Raw genomic sequence first — 21,693 nt, 5'->3', positions numbered from 1 at the left:
TTGACATGTTTCCTCCATCGGTTCTGTGATTCTTTCCTAACCCACAGAGCCATTCTGCTCCACAGTTTACCCCAGCTTTGCCCAGCATTTTGTGCTTGCTGCTGTCTTCACTCACACAGCCCAATGCAGCAGGTCCTCTCACCCGGCACTGCCCGCCCTGCTCCTTCCCAGCTCTTTTGATTTCCACACAAGATGATTGAGACCTCACGAGGCTTCCTCTGCTGGAGCCAGTGCAGTCAGACGTGCTGTTAGAAAGTGCTGATGATTCACGAGGGATGATTTTAAACCTGGCAGAAATCAGTGACCATGGGCACTGAGCGCCCAGCCGGTACGAAGCAGCTGTCCTGGGAGGTGCATGGCATCAGGGAGCCTCGTCGGTGTGCAGCTCTTCCCTGATGATTTGTAAGAAGGCTTTCTGGGGATGTGCTCGTGTCTTAAGGATGCGCAGTGTTAGTCTGGGCTTCCAGAAATCCACATAGAAATCCACGCTGCTTTGCCAGCTCTGCTTTCTGTGGGCATCTGTCGGTGGCAGGGTAAGGTTTGCAGACAGGAGGGACAGGCACTGAGCATCCTTCCTTCTGACCTCTGCCTCCACAGCTCCCACAGGTGCTTCCCACTTATCCCTCCGATATACATCTTGTCATGCTCTTTTCATATACAAAGTGACTTTCTGCTCCCAGCTCCTTCACTTGGGAGAGGTGGAAGATGCTTTAGGAAGATACCCCTCTCACCATGGGGTGATCTGCAGTGCTGAACTAAAGCACTGCTGTCCCCCCTCTTGCAGGCACGGAGCTGTGTGAGCAGAGCCGTGGTCATTCACACTGTTCTATGTTTCTGCTTCAATTGCTGCCTGGTTTTCATGTTGTTTGCCAGCACTTCCCACGATAAATATTAAAGGAACGTATCACACATTTTCTCCATTTTAACAGGGAGGCAGAGATGGAACAAGCAAATACAGTGCAATGCTGAGCACAAGGTTGGGTCCCTCCTGCAGAGCTGCAGTAACATGCTGGTTGGAGTGCAAGAATTGCTCAGGTGAATTCAGTGTTTGATGGGCCTCTTGTAATTGCAGATGGAGGGAAAAACAGTAGTCAGATACATCTGAGAATGACGAGTGCAGAACAGGGACTGACTCGATATTTTCTCAAGTCAAGTGGAAAAAAAGGAAGCCCAGTATGAGAAAGCTGAAAAGGTCAAACTAATTTGTACTTGGGTGATAATGGCTAATGCCATGATTGTTTATGAAGCTTGCAAAATCTTCCCAGTGTTAACCACGGTGATATATCTGTTGGAGATTTTGAGAAATTAAAAATGAAGCATCACTTGTTCCACCCTCTGTATGCCTTAATCTGTTTTGGTTTAGGATTCCTTTGAAAAGTTATATGTTCTTTACCGATTAGTTAAGATTAAATTTATTTAGTTCTCTTGACTTTGGTGTGCTGTGGCTGAAGGGAGATCTTTTTTAAACAAGGAAGATTAATAGTTAGCTTGATGAGAATACGGCTAAAAACCTGCCCATGTCTTGCTGCTTAGGCATTCTGGCTGGGTTCTGTTTGTTTATTTTGCTGCAGTCTTCTCTGTTTATTTACTAGGGAAAGTGGAAATTTTATATGCATATGCAGCTCCTGCTATTAAAATAGGAATAAGTGGTGAGCTCCTAATTCCCCACACTGCCTTCTGCTGCCTCAGTTATTTATGCAGATTTGCAGCTTCTTTGAGTGGCTACTGGAAATGATGTGAATTTTCCTGGGATTCTGCTTTCTTTCCTGGGAGCAGCAGTGCTACCAAGCCGCATAATTTTCTAGGAGACAACATGGGACTGTACCGGGAGTCTCTCCTGCCTCGTGTACAGCACAAAGTGTCGGCTCCAGAGGAATTCATTTGCCAGGCTTATCACCGAGACATTTAATATCTGGAATGATTTAGTATATCAAATCCTGGAGTTTGGGGCTGAGTGTAGCTGCATTCGTCATTGTTGCAGAACCTTGACAGTGAACAAAAGGTGCTGCAGGGAACCATAACTCATGCAGCAAATTAATGGGTTCCTGGCTTTGCTTGCTCAGCTGAATGGAAGCTGGAAATGGTGTGGTCTCACCAGCAAAAGGTTTCCTGCAACAAGTGTGTGCGTTAGGAGTTTGTGTGTCCTTTATCCCTGGGAGAGATACTGGGAGTGTTGCCCTCCTGCCAACTGGCTGGGACTGGCACTTCTTGGGTTTGAAGTACTTCTCTAGGAAGGATTTTAAAGGAAAACAAACAAACAAACAAACTTGTAAGCTGTTCTGGGAGCATGATGCATTTGTTTTAACAGAAATGTTTTTTTCAGTGTCATCCACAGGCAAAAGAGAACTTGAAGCCACAAGACCTGCATGCCAGTAATACTTAAAATATTATTACATAACATCACTGAGCGTTTTGCCACTGGGAAGGGGTGTGCAGTGCGAGGAGATATTTGATCACCTTCAGATGAAGGGTTCCCCGAGTCTGGGCTACTGCAAGTGAGGTTTGTCCATGTCTGGATTTATGCAGGCTGTTTTAAAGTGTAAATCTTTTTCCTGACCACCTGCAGCCATCACACTTTAGAGTATTGGAACTTACCTGCCCATAGGGGTCTGCAGCTCCACGTCTTCCTGGCCCTGATTTTTGAGCTTATCTCATTTTTCTAACTCTGACACCTTTAAGAGGAGATGAACCCAATTCCAGTAAAGGTGTTTTTGTTGTTGTTGTTGTTTTGTTTTGTTTTGTTTTGTTTCATTTTGTTTTGTTTCGGGAGGAGGTGTTGGTTTCAATCCTGTTTCTTTCCTTTGAAGAACAGGTTTCAGGGTCATCAGTATTTTTCAAGAGTGTAAGTATAAAGTCCAACCATACCACATGACTGCAGTGTCTCTTCTGCTTTTCTACTTCAGCCTCCTGGACCACTGAAGTTAGAACCTGTATAGGCAAAGCCCGTCTCTAATAGCTCAGGAATACCCTGTCTCAGTTTGTTCAGTCCTGTGTAATTGAGAGCTGGCAGCCTTTGGCCAATCTCGGGGTGTATGAACAGAGTCCTTACAGTAGATTAAGTGATACATCACAGCTCCTGGGCAAACATTACACGAAGGAACCCAATCTGCAGCAGCCAGCATAAATGGAGAGCAGGGCAATCTTTGTATTGCTGTTTATTTAATTACTTCAGATTTGTTTCTCTGTAAACACTTGCCTGACCAGCCGTGCCTCTGAGTTTCCTTCTGAGCAGCCTGTGCTCAGAAGGAGATCAGAAGGTACTTAGAGAAACCAGACATCTGCAGGCTCTGTTGCCTCTTTGCTTTGGGAGAGGAAAACTATGGGAATTAGAGAGAAAGTGGAAAAAGGGGCGAAGCATAGAGCATAGCAGGAAAACTTCACAAGGCGAGGAAAAAAAATCTTCATTTTGATTTTTCTTCTATCCTTTACTTTAGTTCTTGTGTCACATACTGCTGTAGTGGCTCCATGCACATAGTGTCTCATGCCATGTCACTCATGCAGTTAGTGGTAGCTAACATCCCTTAGAAGACTCAGTTATGGTGCTCCTCTGTCAGCAGAAGTCAGGGAAGACTCCTTGCTTCAGAAGAGGAGGGACTGACAGCAGTTAGCTGGACCAGCCCACTCAGATCTTCTGCCATCCTCTGGGAACTTCCTCCTTGCTGCCAAAGGGACGAGGTTGCCCCTTCTGCCTGAAGAAGGCAGTGAGCACACGTTTCCACACGGTGCCTCAGTTCCTTACATGTCAACATATGAACAGTCTTGGAGAGGACATGCAGTTCACAGGGTCAGGGACAGCAAGCCCCTTGCCTATCCCTTCAGGGACACTGAGCACCAAACCTCAGCGCTTCCCATCTGGACCTTCCACCAGTCAGCCTGTGCCCAACGCGATGTGTTGAAACATTTTCACTGAAATATTTTTTTGCAACATGAAAAAACTCCAAGAGGAAAATCCTTCAAATCACATTTTAAAAGCATTTAATGTGGCACTGGAGCATTCTGCAAATTAAAGCCAGCCCTGGGACCAAACCCTCAGCTATTAGGCTGCTGTCTTTTTCCTTTGCTTTCTGATGTCAGGAAGTTCTGAGATTTGTGGTGGAAGTGCACAGCTTTGTGAGCCAGCTAATGTTTGCAGTCATTTTTGGCATATTCAGAGACAGCAAGGCTACCTCCGATAGCCTGCTTGCTATCAGCACCCACTGTATCTCAGAACCATTTTATTATTATGATTATTATTGTATTTTAGAACCATTACCTAAAATATGGAATCACTGCCCCTAGAAAAGTGGATTATCCTTTCCTGGGTAGCTAATTTTATTTCACTCAAGAAAATTTGATTCATATTTCTGAAACATTGCCACTAAACAGCTTTCTAAGCAGAGTTGCAGTGCAAGACCAAATTAGATTCGTGTAGGGAGAAGGGAAATATTGTTGTTGCAAGTGTCCAAAGGGGTTGAAATGAAAATAATCTTATAGATCAAACTTAAATTGAGTTCAGATATTACAGAGATAACACAGTTCTGTACCTAGAAAATCCATCTGTCAAAAATAAACTTCAGGGTCACATTTTAAAATGGCACTTCTGGTTCTGGATCCTTTAGCTTCTCTCTCAGGCAGACCCGAGATGGCAGCCCCATACATTGCAGAGGCACAGAGCTTGCAAAGCAGTTAAAATTGCAGGAGTCTGTTAAAAAAATAATAATAAAGAAAGAAAGAAGCAAGTATAAAGTTAGTTTTTTTTTTTTTACCATGAGTACAGTCAAAGAATGGGACAGGCTTCCTAGCAATGTGGTTGATGCCTCATGCCTGTGTCAGTGTTCAAGAGACATTTGGATAATGCCCTTAATAAAATGCTTTAATTTTTGTTTCTCCTTGAAGTGGACAGGCAGTTGGACTTGATCTTTGCAGATCCCTTCCAACTGAACTATGCTGTGATCCTGTGAAAACACCCTGTGAAGTCCTGAAGGGTGAAGTTGGAGTAGTTTGTATCGAACTGAGGAACTTACTTGACCCTTATTACCAGACTCTGAATAGGCCTAAAATTTCTGGTCTTTAATTATCCATGTGGCAGTCTCATGGGCTGTCAGCATGCTGGTTTATTAGAGGTGAAGAACAGAGGCACACATACGGAGACAGTCAGAGACACAGAGATATTTAGGCAGTGCAGTTTTTGAAAAGGTCTATCCAAACTCTTTGAATTTTGGGCTACAGGGCTATTCAAAACAATACATTTATGGCAGAGGAGAATTTTTCACACTGTGTTCTTATCCCCCACAGGATGCATCATAACTCGGTCTCATGATTAAAACAGACTTGGGGGTTTTTTGCACCTGTATTTTTGCTTTGGGTCAGTCCTTCCCTAGCCTTGCTGATTTCTGGACATTGAAATAGTCAGGTAAAAGGTCTCTCTGAATACTTGCTTTAAAACAAAAAAATACCTAGAATTGATAATGTGTTTTTGAAAATACATGTATAACCAAGTATGATTTAACTAGCTAAAACATTTTGAGTAGGCATAAGCATTCATATAGGAGAACCTGATAATACCTATACTAATGTAAAGCTGTCCATTACCATTGTATAAAATGTAAAATATTGTATAATATTTGAATCCAACCGCAGAGAATCCTTTATAACTATACCGACAATATCTAATTTTAGTAGCTAGTTAAGTTCTGTAGAACAGATGAATGCCTTTCTCCTTTGCGATTCACTTCTAAGACGGTATGTATCATCCGCATTTCTATTTTTATATATGTATTATGTTTTTATAAGTATTATAACTCCTTTTCCTGAACTCGTAGACCAGTATTCTGCATCCCTGCTGAAAAGGCCTGGGGGCTACCTGTGGCTCTGTGCCGGTGCCATGGCTCAGCCACCCTGGGGTGCAGCCCATGGGCACCCTTCCCCAGGCACTCGTTAGCCCACCTCCACAGCCCGAGTCTGGCTCTGGTCCCCATGGTCACCAGTGGACGTGGCTGAGCTCGGGGGCACCGCCAGGGTGGCTGGAACCATGCCCCGAGCAGCCCGGTGTGAATTCAGCCTCACTGACTCCCACCACCCTTCCCACATGGCCAGGACGCCTGTGTGCTTTTGGACAAAACCACCGATTTGTGCATCTTCTTTTCCAGACACTTCACAGGCTGAGCCTCTGGCTGGAAGGCTCTGGCTTTGAGACTGCAGTGAAATTAAGCGTGTACCTAAGCCCTGACAGGATCAGGGCCAAACACTTTAAATAATTGATGGACTGCTTCATTTCTTTAGCCTTTCTAAAGTAAACTGAGTTTCAGATGAACATGAGCTGACTTAGATGTTTGGTTGGGAAGAAAAAAAAGCCCCCTGAATTGCACTGATTTCCCACAGGATTGACTTGGGAGCAGGAAAAATAACTTCTTCAGCTTCATCCTTCTTCTTCTTTCCCTTTTGCTAACCTGTGCTAACCAAGCATCTTTTTTTTCTTTTTTTTTTTTTTTCCTAGAGTTCTTTTCTAGGGGAAGAAAAAAAAAAAAAAAAAAAAAAAAAAAACAACCTTTAAATTAAATATTAAATCTGAAAACAGGAGGGAGAAAGTTGGGATCAGTATTTATGAACCCAGTTGGCCATCTATCCCAAGGATATTGTGGTTTTGCAAAGTATATTCCTGTATAATTTTTGTAAATGTTTATAAATTAATAACACAAGTAGAATAGATGTATTTCCCATCACACCTGACAGTGTGTGAGAGAGATTGCAAAAGTAAAAGAACTCAAAGTTACTGACCCAAATACTGTGTAGGCTGAAAAGAAAAGGAGAATGGAGGCCAATAAACGTAGATAGCAGAAAGAGAAGCAGATAATGACCATCTATGTTTTGACTGCTAAATGCTGCTGCGGTCTTGTAGGCTAGTTTGTAGGAAGGATGTCATTTGTACAGGCAGGATGTGGAAGAAAGTGGAATTAGTTTGTTGAAAAACAAACAGGAAATGTGTGTCCATTTTGGATGGCTCCTCATATTCCACTCTCTGCAAATGGCTAAATATATTAGCTGAAAATAGAAGCATGGCAGAAAGAGCAGTTACGCTGGGCTTCGGGGAGAGGAAGTTGCACTAAGAAAAAGATGTGTGTACTAGTCTATAGAAGTGTTACTTCTTGGAAACTCCCCTCTGAGCAATTTCTTTCTCCAGTGGAAAATATCAGCGAAGTAGGACACCTCTGAGAATTAATTTATAACACCATTTATATTTGCTAATGATAAAACGTACCAAATTGTTAAAAATTCTAAAAACTGCATGGATGGAGTGTCTCATAGCAGAACATACGCTTTGATCCAAAATGTGTTCTTTTTCCCTCTCTTCTTTTAATCCTTTTACTCTTTGAGTCATATTATGTGTTGAAACACTTTTTTTGTCCTTTTCTGAATGTGAACATGTTTAGAACTCATAAAATTGCCTTTGAGGTGACCTTCACAGCTTTAGGAAGTGAATAAAGTGGCAGAGTGTTGGTAATATGAGCGGGCTGGGCTCCTGGTCTGGGAGAGCATTTCAGATGTGATAACACCTTGACTCAGACACCCGTTATCATTGGTCACAGTTAAGTTTCATGAAGTCTGAAATACCTTCCTTGTGTCAGCGACACTCCTGGCAAATATAAAAGCACTGCAAAGGTTTTTTTAAAGACCAATATTTACTGCTGAAAGGGCATCCTGCCGCCACCAACCCGTTCATTATCCTCTTCACGAAGGAAAAGGCAACTCAGCCTTCTGCTGCCAAGGTTCCTCCATCCCTTCATCCCTCTGCCTCTGTCACTCGTTCCCTTTGCTTCTGAACCTTAGCATTTGGTATTCCAGATGTTGGGTTTGATCCATCCATCACCTGTCAGTAGCTTGTCAGAGCCCCTGGACATGTTCAGATGTATTTTGTGTACAGCTCCTGCCAGAGCAGAGGCATGTTGTGCAGGGAGGTTGGGCACACAATGAAGTTGATCCATTTTGGCTTTATTTCAGCTCATCTTCAGGTTATCCCTTTTCAATACTTTCCCCTGAAACAGAATCTGAGGTCTTGTAATGGGCAATTCCTGATTTGTGAGGGGTTGGAGGATTTACTTGTATGGAAAACAAGGCATGGTTTATTACAAACACACCTATTTCAATTCTGTCCTCTGCTACAAAGCTAAAAAGGAGGGTAAAACTTTGCCTATTGTGTTTCTTCAGCTGAACTTGATACTAGTGCTGAGAGAAAGGTTTCCATGGTGAAAGTAGAAAAAATCAAATTTGAAAACTGCTTTCTTTTGTGTATTTGCTGCTATTGTTTTTAATGGTCACTGTTCTGCATGTTTAACAGTCATTATCCACACCTTCTAGCTTGTGAATACATTTACATATTTTAAATCAACATTAGCAGAGAAAAAATCTGTGATTTGCCCAAGGCTGCTTATGATTTTTTTATTTTTTAATGCTGAAATGCTCAGAATATCCTCCAGTGGGATCTGTCAGAAGGGTCTCTTTTGGCACACAGCTTTGCTTACTTGGTAACTTTGTGCATTGATTCCTTATATCACCTGCTTTTTTGCTTAGGTTATATTTCATTTCTGTTCCTTCTTCTATCACAAAAGTACAAAACAAAAACCTAGTTGCAGTTACTTGCTTTATTCTTTTTTTTTTTTTTCCAAGTTGGTGCCTCATGTGGTGTATTCCTTGCCTGTTTACCAAGCACTTTTTGGCAATTTATTTTCTTGAACAGAAAGAGTCCAGCTTGGAAGCAGCAAACTTTCAATGCATTATTCTGAGCCCCACCTGTAGCCTTGTCATGTCCCCGGGGTGCCGATTTCCAGCACCCCCTTCTCCATCTCTCTTTGGGTGCTGCTGCTCCAGCTGCAGCCAGCGCTGCACATATCCCTGGGGTGTGACATGGGCACACTTGTGCACGGCTGCAGCTGGGGAGCCCTCAGCTCTGCTAGCACAGCCCCGATCCTGGCAGCAATTGTGCCAGCTTCTCGTGTTTTGCCTTGTTCCATTTTAGTCAGATGCTGAAATCATGTTTTTGTTCCATCTCAAATCATTAATTAGTCCAGTTTCCATTTTAAATTTATCTCGAGCTTGCTCAAAATTTGCTAGCCCTGCCAAAGTGTTGACATGTGTTTTACCAGATATTGGTTACAGAAATCTTTCAAAATAATTCTCAAGGAAAAAAAAATAAAAAAATCTAAGTACAGTGAACAAAACGCTGAAAGTAGTCTTTTGTGGCCCTGAATATCTGGTTGTGTTGATGAATAATGGAGAAGGTGTTCAGGTTTATAAAAGAGGATTGAAGATTATTACTCATTTTGCATAGCTCCTTTGCCAGGCTCTTACTACAGATACTCAACAACCCACAGAACAGTGAAATCTGTAGGTAAGAGATGTTTCGTAACATGAATGAATACCTGAACTTCTGGCTGACCCCAGGCTTTGATGAGCAATATATTTATTGCTCTTTTTGGTGGGCTCAAGTCACTGAAGAGAAATTTGCAGATTTTATCCAGTACACACAGCAACTTTCTTTGCTTGCATCTTTATTATTTGTATATTATTATTTGTTTTAATTTATGAAAATTAAGAAAGTAAATTCTATCAGTTACAGCCTGTAAGTGCAATCACACGGCAGTGCCATCATCTGAGCCTGTTTGGCTGCTTGCTTGAGCAGCTCTGGATCCAGCACAATGCAGGGGTCGCGGACGCCCTCATTTGGAGCTGTCCCTGGAAATTACTGTAGCTGGTGTCTGAGAGATCCTAAAGCATTACCTGATGAAATATTGCCTTTTAATATACATTTCCATGCAATTTAACAAATAGATTTCTTCAGCTTAATGCAGAAAAGAAGCTAAATGAGTCAGTAAATGCTAATGTGTCCACGTTCTTCCCAGATAACTAGTTGCCTTTGGGACAGTATCAATAAGTGGCATTTATGTGATATTATGAATGTGTTAATTATGTGTAGACAAAATAATGAGTAAGCAAAGGTCAAGGATAAATCCAATTTTCCCAGAAATACACATCAAACAGCTTCTAATATTTAGGTCATTAGCATTATTGAATATTCAGTGTCATTTAAATTATGTGCATTTTTTCGATTGCTTATATTTTTAGTCCAGGAGATACTGGGCAACTTAAAGGGCTGTGCAAATGTTTTGTAGCAAAATTCAGCACAACTTCAGCAGTAACTGGACTCTATTTTCTGCATACATTGGTTAACTGCCAGGTTGAATTTGGGATTGATTTCTTGTTTGAGATGTAACCTTGAGATATTTTTTTTTTCTAAATTCGAAATGAAGGAAATGAAACTGTGGCCATGCTGGCTATTAAACTGCTGAACCTTGAAACTCAATGTAAATCAAAACAAAACAAAAAGCTCTTGAGACCTTAAATGCCCAGCTCTGCCCTAGTTCATTGGGATGTTCATTATCAGTGCACTTTTTAAAAGCAATGCTGTTAGCATGCTGGAGATTTCAGGCTTTGCTTTTTACTAGCAAGCCATAAGTATAAATACCTATTTGGCAGGGACCTTTCTGAAATCCAGTGTTTTCTGAGGCAGGAGGAAATCCTGGCTGATCAATATAGCCATTAATTAGAAGGAAAGGTCCAGTCATGATTTTTACTTCTAAACTTTTACATATTGACAGTTGGCAAAGCAGTTAAGAAGTCAATAAGGATCTGAAAGTTACTGTACTGTTGGGTTGCTCACTGAAAAATAGCAATTAGGCTTCTTCTGTCTCCCAGGACCTCCTCTCGCTGGTGTCTGGAAGCATCCCGCAGCTGAACAAGATGCTGTTCATATATGAAATATTCATGTTCTGACATCAAAACATGTTGCAAATTATTTCAGTATGGTAGACTGAAATTAGATTCACATTTTATTTTTCTTATAAATGCCTGTCAGTGTTGCTAAATCAGTTTGTCTTTGCAGTCTTGAAATTGTGTCAGTCTGAATTTCCTTCATGTGCATACTGTTTTGGGCAAAGACACATGACTTCTGTGCTCAAGATGGAGCATCTTTAAATAAATGTGAAAACCTCCTGGGAATTAAGTATATTTAAAAATAAAAAACTTTGAGGGGGCAACTTTCAGAGTGACAGATAAACACCTAAATGCTGATGGATTGGGATCTTTACTCCCCACACTGTGCAAATACCATGCATATGTTGCATTACCCAGTATTTGGTGGTTGTTGGGTATATAACAAGGCACTCTGGTATCTAGCACTGGTGAAAGTAGAGATGAGCATTGAATTCCCAATCCTATGGGTTCTTTAATGCTGTTAAGGAAGGATCAGGTGATTCTAGCAGCCCTGCAAGTGGCAGTGGAGGTTGCAGGTGCTTGGTCCATGGATTTATGGGCATCCTTTAGATCCTTTGGATGTCTCTGGATGCACGAAAAAATGATGGCAGAGATTTGTCAGCCCCTGCCTGCGAGCTGTCTGCATGGCCAGAAACCCTAGGGAGCCGTGGAGCTGGTCTGCTGAGGACCACTCAGACATGTGAAAGCATCTGACAAGGCTGTGACCTGGTCCTTTAAGTCAGTAGGCAGGGGAATTAATTCAGTGTTAACTTCCATGGCACTGTAGTGCTGCGTTCATGCATAAATAATCTCAGTTTTGCAGTTGCTAAAAAAGCAGTTTTAGTCTTCAGTCTACGACACATTTGCTTGAGAAATACCCCATCAGGGAAGTTATGCATGCTTGAATACCTCTCTTATTTTCTTCCCTGCCACCTGTCTCTGTGTTACCTGTGCCTGTGCTGGCACCCCACTAGAATTTTGCCTGTGCCCGGTGGCCTGGCAGAGCTGCTGGCTGTGTGGTTCAAGAAGACAAAGCTCTCCTCAGAAGCCACTTTTTTTTTTTTTTTTTTTTCCAGTTAAACCCAGCTTTTTCCAAACATTTACAAGGTTTTTAGGTTTTTTTTTGGTCCTGCCACAGATGCAGTGCCTGGTTCCCAACACTGACTTTTAGTATTGCCTCCTAATAATTGTCAGCTCCCGTGAGAGATATCCCTGCCCGACTTTGCTTTTGCAGCTGGCTCTGTGGCAGACTAACTCTGAAAAAAGAGTTAACCTTCCTCCTTTTCTACTCCACCCTTAGTGCACTGCTGAAGTTTTTAACAGAAAAGTGCCACTATTTTATGAATTTCCCTGGATTTCCCTTGGTCCTTTAACATAACCCCTTTCGACTACTACCAGTAGATGTAACCCAGTTGAGTGTAGCAAGTGCGTAATAAATCCTTCGGACTACTCTCAGCAATGCCACATGGCCTGGGGAGAGAAGCAGAGGCTGAGGGCTGGCCAGAGGCAGCACAGCCCTGCGCGGTGTTTGCTCTGCTGCAGGGTTTGTTAGGCACTGCACCGAGTCCTGCACCCCGCACGCCTAACTGCTTTCACAATTTATCTCCCGCTGTACACCGTGATACCTTTTCAAGCTCCCTAAAGTGTGCGTGTGCCTCCTTGGCGTGCTCCTAGTTGTTTTCAAGGACCTGCTTTTAAGATAAAATCACACCTGCAAAGCTCTAACCTCGACAAAAACTCCATATTGCTCTTTTCGAAAAGCGAGGCTCTCGTGATGAGCTGCTGCATTTTCCATTACGAAAGACTTTCCAAAAGATTTTTTTGAATGATTTCTTGATAGCTGGCAATCTCCTGAATCATTTCTTATACAGAAATTGTTCTTAAAGGTGTTTTGTTCTGGTCACAACTGCCACCAAGCTTGGCTTGTCACAATTACCAGCCTATACCTTGGAGAGCAGCAGAGTCTGTAGGACTGGCCCGAGGGGCTGGTGTTGTATTTCTTCCTCCGAAATGGTGGGCAGGTCGCCTCCTTTTTCTGTGCCTCTCTATTTTCCTTCCTGCCTTTGTGTCTTTTGTCTGTTCCTTTGGGGTCTGGTAGTCTTTGAGCTCGAACAATGCATCTGATCGACAGTGGGTCCTGTTTTAATCCAATGATAAATAGTTAATTTTGGAGGTTTAGGTTGACAGCAAGCCACCTTGGAGTGTCACACGGCAAGACTTTGGTTTCCTTCTATAATCAGATAAGGAACAGATATTTCCTGTAAATCCTTCTCTAGTGTTCAAGTCATACCATTAGAGCATTAAGTCAGATACATGACACCCAATTTCAGAGTAATTCCTGAGGAAAAAGCACATTATATTTTTTTAATGGGCTTCCCAGGACTTATTTTGTTTCTTCCTGATGAATATGAATTCCAGCAAGTTCATCTGAATTCTGACCTTCAAGTACACAAATGCTTTTTTAGATCAAGAGTGTTGTCTTTAAAATTATTTAGTCTGTGTGAATGTTTTCCTCTCTTCCCTAAAAATCCCGTTAGAGTACAAGAATAGAACTGTTGTGTGTGTTCCTAAAATTCATCTGTGTTCTTACACTGAAATACCTGCGTCTTGTAGAAATACTGTTCTTGTCAGCCTGGCTGCTACTGACCTTTTCTTTCCAAATGGCTTTATTTGGATCGTATGCTGCATACAATATAGTCACTTCTCCTCATTTTCTTTTCTTCTGATTGCCAAGTAACGCCAAGCAGCTCAGAGAAACTCCTTGTAATGTACTATGTGGTTTGCTATAACAGTCTTTCACAAGCACCTTGGTTGAATAAATATCCATTGAATAACTGGAGAAGATATTTGTATTCTTTTTATTTTGATTTATGTTCTGTCCTCCTATCTCTGCATCTTCAAGAGTAATTGCCAGTTTTCACCTCCTACAGAGAAAATATAATAGAGCCGAAGAATAAGTAAAATGTGCTCTGTTTCATTCTATTCTGTTTGCAAGGGAGCCTTTATATGCATACACTAATAATTTGCAAACTGAAAATCATAACCTCATTCTCAGCTGGACTTGCAGTAAAAAGCTACTCACATGCTTCCTGGGTTTCATTTCCTTGTGAAGCTTGCCAACTGGAGACCTGTACATATGGCCCATTCCCCTTTATGATATCAGTCAGTCCGACTCCGGTGTAGTAAAGGTATCCCAAATGAATATGAAGGTTGGAGCCAGTATGTTCCCTATTATAGACATCATATTCCCATGCACCGCTGATCTGATAGCAGCCAGAGTGTATGTCATGCATTTTAATGATGCTGCCAGTACGGTGTCTCTCGGAGGATTACCACGCGGTCTCCCTGTGATGGGTGGCGAGTCCTTTCTGTCGTCTGATACAGGATGCTGTTAGGGGTGACTGCAGCGTGAAATATCTCTGCGTGCTGGCAAAATGCTGCATTATATTCGAAAACACTTTTGAAGCTGCGGCTGTCACTGCTCTGCGGGGACCTTTTCTTAATCTGAACAATAATAAGGTCAGTTCGGTGCAGCACGATTTTTCCATCAATTAGTTCAGTCATACCTCTAACAAGCCATATATAATCACGCATGTTTAACCCGCAGGTTACGTGGCCTTGCTCGTTCTGTGACCTACAGATCACAGAGCTGCTAATCTATTATTTTGTAAGCGAAAAATGTAATAGAGATTTTGAGTGGAATTCTCCTGTCACATGTTCAGGCCCCTACTTTAGATACTAACCAAACCACAGAAAATGAACTTTTCATCTACCTGGGCCACCATGCCTTGGTCTTCTCCTGTCCCTCTCTTGTGACCTGACCCCTTGGGGAAATGAAACCAGAAGTACACTTTGCTTGTGAGTGCTCTTGGGCCTTGCCTTTCCATATCAGCACAAACCAAGCTCCAGGTGGCCTAGTGCTCTGCTCACAACAGGTTTGTTCTCACCTTTCACCTTTTCTGCAGTCATGAGCACCAGGAGATCTCACTGCATCTCACTTGCTATGGCCATCTGCAGAGAACAAGTCAGGCAAGCTCCCCTCTCCTTGCCTCCCCTGTCAGTGAGAAGACCTGGACTTCGGGGTTTGAGGTGGACAAATTCCAACTCACCTGCTGGTGTACTGCTTATTCCCTTCAGTATTCAGATGGATGGTAAAAGGTGTCACTCAAGTTGCTTCTTCGGAAGAAGCTTCCTTAAGAAGACCCTTTCCAGAAATTGAAGCTTTTTTGTATATTTGTATACTTATGTCTTATGTAGTAGGAGCTCCGGAAAGGGACACCTTTCAATAAAAAATATTTTTTTCAAAATTTAAGTGACAGAAATTCTACTTCCCTGGATAACACAAAGTTTTGAGCCATTTATTTTGAATGCAAACTAAGCAATCTGTAGGGGCAAAAAAATGATCCAGAAGCAGATTAATCCAAAAGTGCCTAATTTGATAACCCCAGTGTAGATTGCACGAATGCTTCACTTTCTGCTAAGCATTACAGGGCAAATACTAATGTAACTATTACACTGTTACCCTAGTAAGGTAGATGAACCTGCATAGTTAGATCAGTAACTGTACTGCAGTGGGATGAGAATCTGCAGTGCAACTTCTGCAGGTTCTGCATTTGAGCTTAGTCCAGTTATCCATAGCACCACGATACACCAGGTTTTGGCTTGCAAGGATGAGATGTAAGAGATGCAATGTGGGGGAAAAAGTTCACATCCTAGGAAGTATTTCAAAGTTATTGGGGCATTTGGTTTGGATTTATACATTATTTTAGGGGAAAAAAAAAAAAAAGTGTTATGCAATTATAACCTGAAAATAACAAGTTTTCTCATAACAAAAATCTAATTTAGAGAGAACTGAGACAAAAGCTTCAAGTAATTTTTTCTGGCACCATTTTTATCTTTATTGAGAAAATAATAAAAATTCAGCGATTTGGACTACCAAATTGTCTTTTTTTTTTTTTTTTTTTTTGCCATTTGGGCTACTTTTTTTTTTTTTTCCTAATGTACAAATGTGCAGTTGTAGTTTTAATCAGTGCATGCCTTAACTATCCTAGGAGGAACTCATTATTTCTGTTGGCACAGCACGGTGAACTTTCTTTCCCCTCCCACTTGAAATAAGTTTCTTGCTATTTGCAGAATGAAGTTTGAAAGACTTTAATTATACAATGAAACAGAAAGTGCCATAAGCCAGAAGGCAAAAAATCTCAACTCTCACAAATTGATGTTGAAAGTTACTTTGAGTGGTTGAGGTTGGTCATGATGTTGTGAGTGCTTGCACTGAGGCCAGGTTACTGTCACGTCACAGCCTGATTTGACACTGATGAAGTGTTAAATTATCTGTCTGAGTTGTAACTTTCAGATCAGGAACATTTAAGCAAAACTGTCCCACCAACTCAGCTGCATCTCAAAATCCCTTCAGTCACTATAGCAGGGCTAAAACTGAGACTTAATTCAAGGCTGCTGGGCGCACGCAGGCAGGTACACCGAACCTACTTGATGCTTCACGTAACCCCAAATCTGCAAAACACAGATCCAGAATTAGTAATAAAACCTATGCTCAACACAGGCACTAATACAAGAAGAAATAAACATCATTACAAGGTCAATGTAGCCAAATTGGTATCCTCACTGTATTATAAGAAAGTAATGAGAACCACCTTCAGTTTCAAACAGAATTCAATAGAAAATCAACAAACGGCTACTGCAGACATCTTTTTTTCTAGCAGGAACCAGGGACAGCATGCAGATGCTCTAGGATAACACAAGTACAAACACAGAGGCATGTACAATCTTTAAGGAAAGGACAAACAAATTCCAGTAAGCAGCAAAAACACCCACTGCTGTTATTTTATGAATAGATGGTAAATCTGCCTTCTGCATGTTGGTGAAATAATGAAAAAATCCCAGGATTTTGAAGGCGTAAAATTGCAGACAATTTGTGTTTATAGCTGTAGATGGCCACACAAGTGAAACTAAATTGAGTGCCGGATGGAGCTAAGGGAGAGGGAATCAGAAATGCAAGAGAAAGATAAGGTTGTAGAAATTTCTCTCTCCAAAGCTAATCAGAACTAAGTATCCTATTGCCAGCAGCATGGTGAACGTTTCAGATAACAGATAATGATGGAAATTATGTAGGATAATTATGTTGCAAAGAACAGCAAAGGTTGTACGTGCTGACTTACAGAATTGTCACCTACGTCCTCCCTTTGTCACCCCAAAGTGGGGTACCCGCTGCCCCATGTTGTGCACAAAGTTACCCTATTGGGAAAAAAATGGTTCGGTGATTAACTGCATGTAATACCTAGCATCTAACATAGTATTCAAAATGTAATCGTTCTAATTTGCAATTGTAAATCTCCTGTTATCAATTAATTTACATTGTACAAGTAACCATCTGATTATCTTTGTGCGTTGCTGTATTTACACTGCAATTTAATTGTAAGTAATTAGCATGTAATTGCATATAGTTATTTATACCTTGTAAAGAAAGTGATGTATTTGTATGTAGTAAAAATAATTGCAATTAGGGACATTTTTTGCAAATCTTTTGGCTTTTCTTCATTTTCAATGTGTGTAACAGTTTCTATGGCCAAAATTCCATTTGTCTGGACAAAGTTGGGTGGGTTAGGTTAGCTATCTTCAAGCTGAAGCCTCCAGAATTGCACTTGGCTTTTGGCCTATTTTCCATTTCAAAATATTTTCCCTATCTCCCTATACTAGCCTGCTCCTTGTCCTTAAAAAGGGAATTTGTAATAGGAGAGAACATCGGGTCTGTCGAACAGAAATCCCATGAGGAAGCAGCGAGACAGTGACCTCCGTTCCTGGCATGGATGAATGCTTTCCGTGGAGCAGCTATAACAAAAAATATTACCCTATTACAGTAATACCTACTAAAGGTATACTTTATGAATGGCATGAAGGGCAATGGTGGCTTTCACATCCAGTACTTGTGATGGTAATTTTTTTTCCCCTTGCTGCTTTCCTCACTCCTCCATCACCCCACTGACGGTCACTCTGATGTCAGACTTCAAGGCCACGGCCCGTTCCTGCTGTCACATCCTCCAGCCTACAGTACTCGTCCTTTGAAAGAAATATACTATTTCCTAAGAATTACTATAACAGAGGATCTCTGTTACAGGGGCCTTTGTCCGCCTGGCATGTTATGGAAGGGAAACTTTGGGTCTAACAGCTCTGGGACAAGTTTGTACCTCATTATGCATCCTGCAAGGTGCCTTGGGGGACAAAGGAGAGCCCCGACGCTGCTGGGGCAGCTCCATGCTGCTGCTCACTCCATGCCTGCTCATCAGCATTCATGTTTCTCTAATCGGAAGATGTGTGAGATATTTGGGATTCACAAAGCAGCTTTGAGTGGCATGAAGGACAGTGTTATCTTGTGGGATAGTCTGTGTCTGCTCTTGGGCAGGAGCTGCTGGGTGCCTTGGTAATGACGGGTTTTCTCTGCTCAGCGGGTCAGACCCCTGACTTTCATGAAGGATCTTAGGTATGCTCAAGGGACAGTATCTTTTCACTACTCAGTGCTGCTTCTGCATTTAACAAAATAGCTCCCAGCCGTGTCGCTGTCAGATTTACACGTCTGGCAACATTATGCGATAGCAATCATCTCACTGCTGGGGCTGGCAGAGGAGATGCGAGAGGTGCCTCTCCTGCGCTGCTGAAGCAAATGGTAGATGGCATCAAAGCCACATTTAAACTCCAGTTTTCTCCCTCATCAACATTCTCCCCACCCCAGCACTTCCCCACAGGCCCGATGGCAGGACTAAAACCTGTTAATGACAACAGGCTGTGTACCCACTGCTCCTTTTGCCCGGGTGTTGGCCTTGCTGCACCCAGCTGGGTGCCACTGGGGGATGAGGGCACACCTGAAGGGTAAGGGAGGAGTCAGAGATCCTCGGGAGCTTATTAAAGAAGGTAGCATGCAAAGGGTGGCTGGCTCTGTGTAGGTCAGGGTGGGCTGCTGGTGCCACACTGAAGAGCAAAGCAGGCAGGGGTTCTCCAGGCCACATCCCCGGTGAGTTGGCCTTTGGGGTGGGGTGATGCTGTGAGTCTAGCCACCATGCCAGGGGGAGGCACCAGCTGGCAAAACCTTGCGGGAGCTGCTGAGCGTGGTGGAATAAGGCTTTTGTTTGGGGGTAGTGTCAGCCTTTCTAAAGGTTATGTATGGGATTGGATACATGGCTTTGCTCAAAAGCTGGGTTTGGCCTATAGTCGTTTATGCCACTGTTAACTCTTCTTCTCAGAGCTTTCTTGTATTTATTTTCTTTACCCCCAATATGTCTTATGCAACTCCCCTAGTAAAACTAATGCTATTATGTAGATAATGTTTTTGCTTCAAGAAGATGTGAGCACATGCTTGGAGTTAATTACTGACTTGCTGCTTAGTGTCCTGCAAATATGCTTCCTTCATTCTTACATAGCAAGTGTAAGCCCTAATAGGTGTGCTGTAGGGCTGATGTAAAGACAACTGTTAACAAACATCAGGTGCTGAGAGGTCTCCAGGTGTGCTGGCAGTAGTAGTTACCATTATGTCAGCTGGAGAAGCCTTGTAGCTAATGAGACTTCTATGAAATGTCTTGTGTGCTATTGACCTCTGGAAGGTGTTCTGCAATACCTACTGTTTTTCTCATGGATCTAAATAAGGATTAATAGAATTAATTTATATTTGGAAATATCTAGGAGCTGGACTTGCGCTGACTCATTTGGTTTTGCTTTAACAGCGTACTGGATACTTATTTGCATGATCACATCACAAGCCATACACAAAGTATAGTGGTCAATTAAGGTCTAAAGCTGCTCAAAACCTCAGAGAACCATTCAGTAATTCCTGCTCAGACTATGTAAAAGTACTGTGAGATGACTGCTTTCTGTACTTGAGCTGTAGTAGATAGTTACTCTGTGCAGCATAGTTTTGTGTTCTTCATCAGATCTCTTTCACTGGAGATTTCTCCATTGTTCCTATATCTTCCCTTCTGCTTGTTCACCCCTCCAATTATATTCTTATACCTATATATTTTTAAAGACTTTAACTGTCTGAAAGGAATACTGAAAAAGAATAGGAATAGCTTATCTCATAAATCTGCTAGATATGCAGAAAAATAAAATTAATTGAAAACGTAGCTATCTTGAAGTAGAAGCATCCTTAAGGTAATTAGCTAATTCCTTTGTGACTTGATCAGTGGCTTGGAGCTATGGGGATGAATGACCAAGAGTTGTTGCCAAAAAGCAGAAAAAAAGCTGTGCTCATAGCTCCTACTTGAGAGCCCAATGCTACTAATCATAAGCTGCTTAGCCTTTGAAGATTATGTAATATTTGTAATGCTGTACAGATGGTCTAAAGTTCATGTTTTCAGCGTTAATATATAAACAAGTAAATAACTCTAGTTATGGCTTCTGTAGGGGTGAGAATTGGTTTTGGTCATCAAAATTTGCATAAAATAACTAAGAAAGTTGGGTGATCCTCAGGCAGCTGTGGTATATAATTGCCATATACGTGGCTTAGTCCCCCAGCAGCTTTACCCCTTTGGAAATGCTACTTAAGGCATAGGATTTGGTGTATTAGTAAGTTTATGACCTGTAAAAAAATGTCAAGTCAAACAGCTGCCTACTAAATTATTCAGCTTATTGATAGAATAATGACTTTGAAGATGGAGATGTTGGGCTTAACTCTTTCAAGAGGAGCAAGGAGGGGGAGCTGAATCACTGCACTTGGTTCCAGCTAGATCACAGCAAGATCTCTAGTGCTACATGCCACCTTTGAGCCGCAGATTCAAGTAGAACTAAGAGTTAGAGATGGTTTTTTTTGAAACCGATGTGAAATTTAAATTAGACACATTTTTGGTAGAACTGGCTAGATAGAAAAACAAATCCATATTTATAAGAAAGAAAATATATTTATGTATTAAAATTATATTAAATATAAAATTAATATTTATAAAAGAAAAGTGTAACCCTATTTTTACACCCCCCCTCCAAAAAAAAAAAAGAAAAGCTAGAACTTCTGTTAAAAATCCAGTACTCCTTAAAATGGTGGTAGAAAAATGTAAAGTAACCTTAGTTTAACTTCTCCCAAATGTTTGCTAGCCTACATCATTGCAGAGGAAAGGCTAGAGTCTGATTCAAGTAGATGCAACAATAGTGTTACTTGTTTACCTCAGAGCTGTGCTTAACCCAAGGCTTTAGATAAGTATGTTGTTTAGAAGATAACTGTAATGCATACACAAAGGAATAAAATATCAGTTTTGTTAAATCTTTCATTTCTGAAAGTTTCAAGCATGCAAGAACTTGTCTTGACAGGACTACATTTCTTAGAATATTTAATGTGGGATGCAAAAATTTATCCAAAACATTTATACAATTTTACAAGATATACAAAATAGATTTATACCATCCTATGGAGTCTGAACTTTTATGAATAATAGTACTTATTTTCAAGATTCTATAACATACATGCATATGTAGATTACTTGTACATTATGTATACACCTTGAATGTCAACATATTTGATTTTATCTACTATGGATATCTCTGCTTATTTTCAGGTTTTTCTATGTTATGGGAAAGCTGATGCTCTCTTTTTTCTCTTCAGAACATATTTTTGCATCGGTTGTGGCACAGCAGCCACAACAAATCTGTTTTACTAATAATACGTGTTTGGTGAAACAATGTAATGAGCCAACTCTCTGTTCTGCTGGTGAAGGCTGCAGTTGGGGAAGTGGAGCTGCTGGGAGAAGCCCAAATCCTGCTCCAGATGGTCCTGGTTTCCCCCAGAGCAGGAGTTGTTCTGCCCGTGGCTCCTCAGCGTCCCTCTCAGGGTTGCTGGGGCCTTGCAGCTCCCTCAGCTGCCTTGAGAGGAGGCCTTCATGTTACCAAAAAAAAAAAAAGCCCTGCCTGCCT

At 41.5% G+C, this 21,693-nt stretch overlaps 1 protein-coding gene across 4 annotated transcripts in view; it reads left to right on the top strand.

Annotated features, from left to right (window-relative positions):
* The window catches only part of LOC137862358 (contactin-4), a 295,385-nt gene that overhangs the window by 7,067 nt on the left and 266,625 nt on the right, over nucleotides 1-21,693 (top strand). The window contains exon 1 of one of the 4 annotated variants that reach the window (XM_068694349.1): nucleotides 18,722-18,811. The exons of 2 other annotated variants lie outside the window; for them this stretch is intronic. The gene's annotated coding sequence lies outside the window, so the exon portion shown is untranslated. Of the gene's footprint in view, nucleotides 1-18,721; nucleotides 18,812-21,693 lie in introns of those variants that run through there. One more of the 4 variants, XM_068694350.1, reaches the window with a different exon arrangement.

The sequence above is a fragment of the Anas acuta genome, chromosome 11 (genome assembly GCF_963932015.1).
Source record: "Anas acuta chromosome 11, bAnaAcu1.1, whole genome shotgun sequence".
NCBI lineage: Eukaryota > Metazoa > Chordata > Aves > Anseriformes > Anatidae > Anas > Anas acuta.
This window is presented reverse-complemented; position numbering and strand designations above follow the sequence as displayed.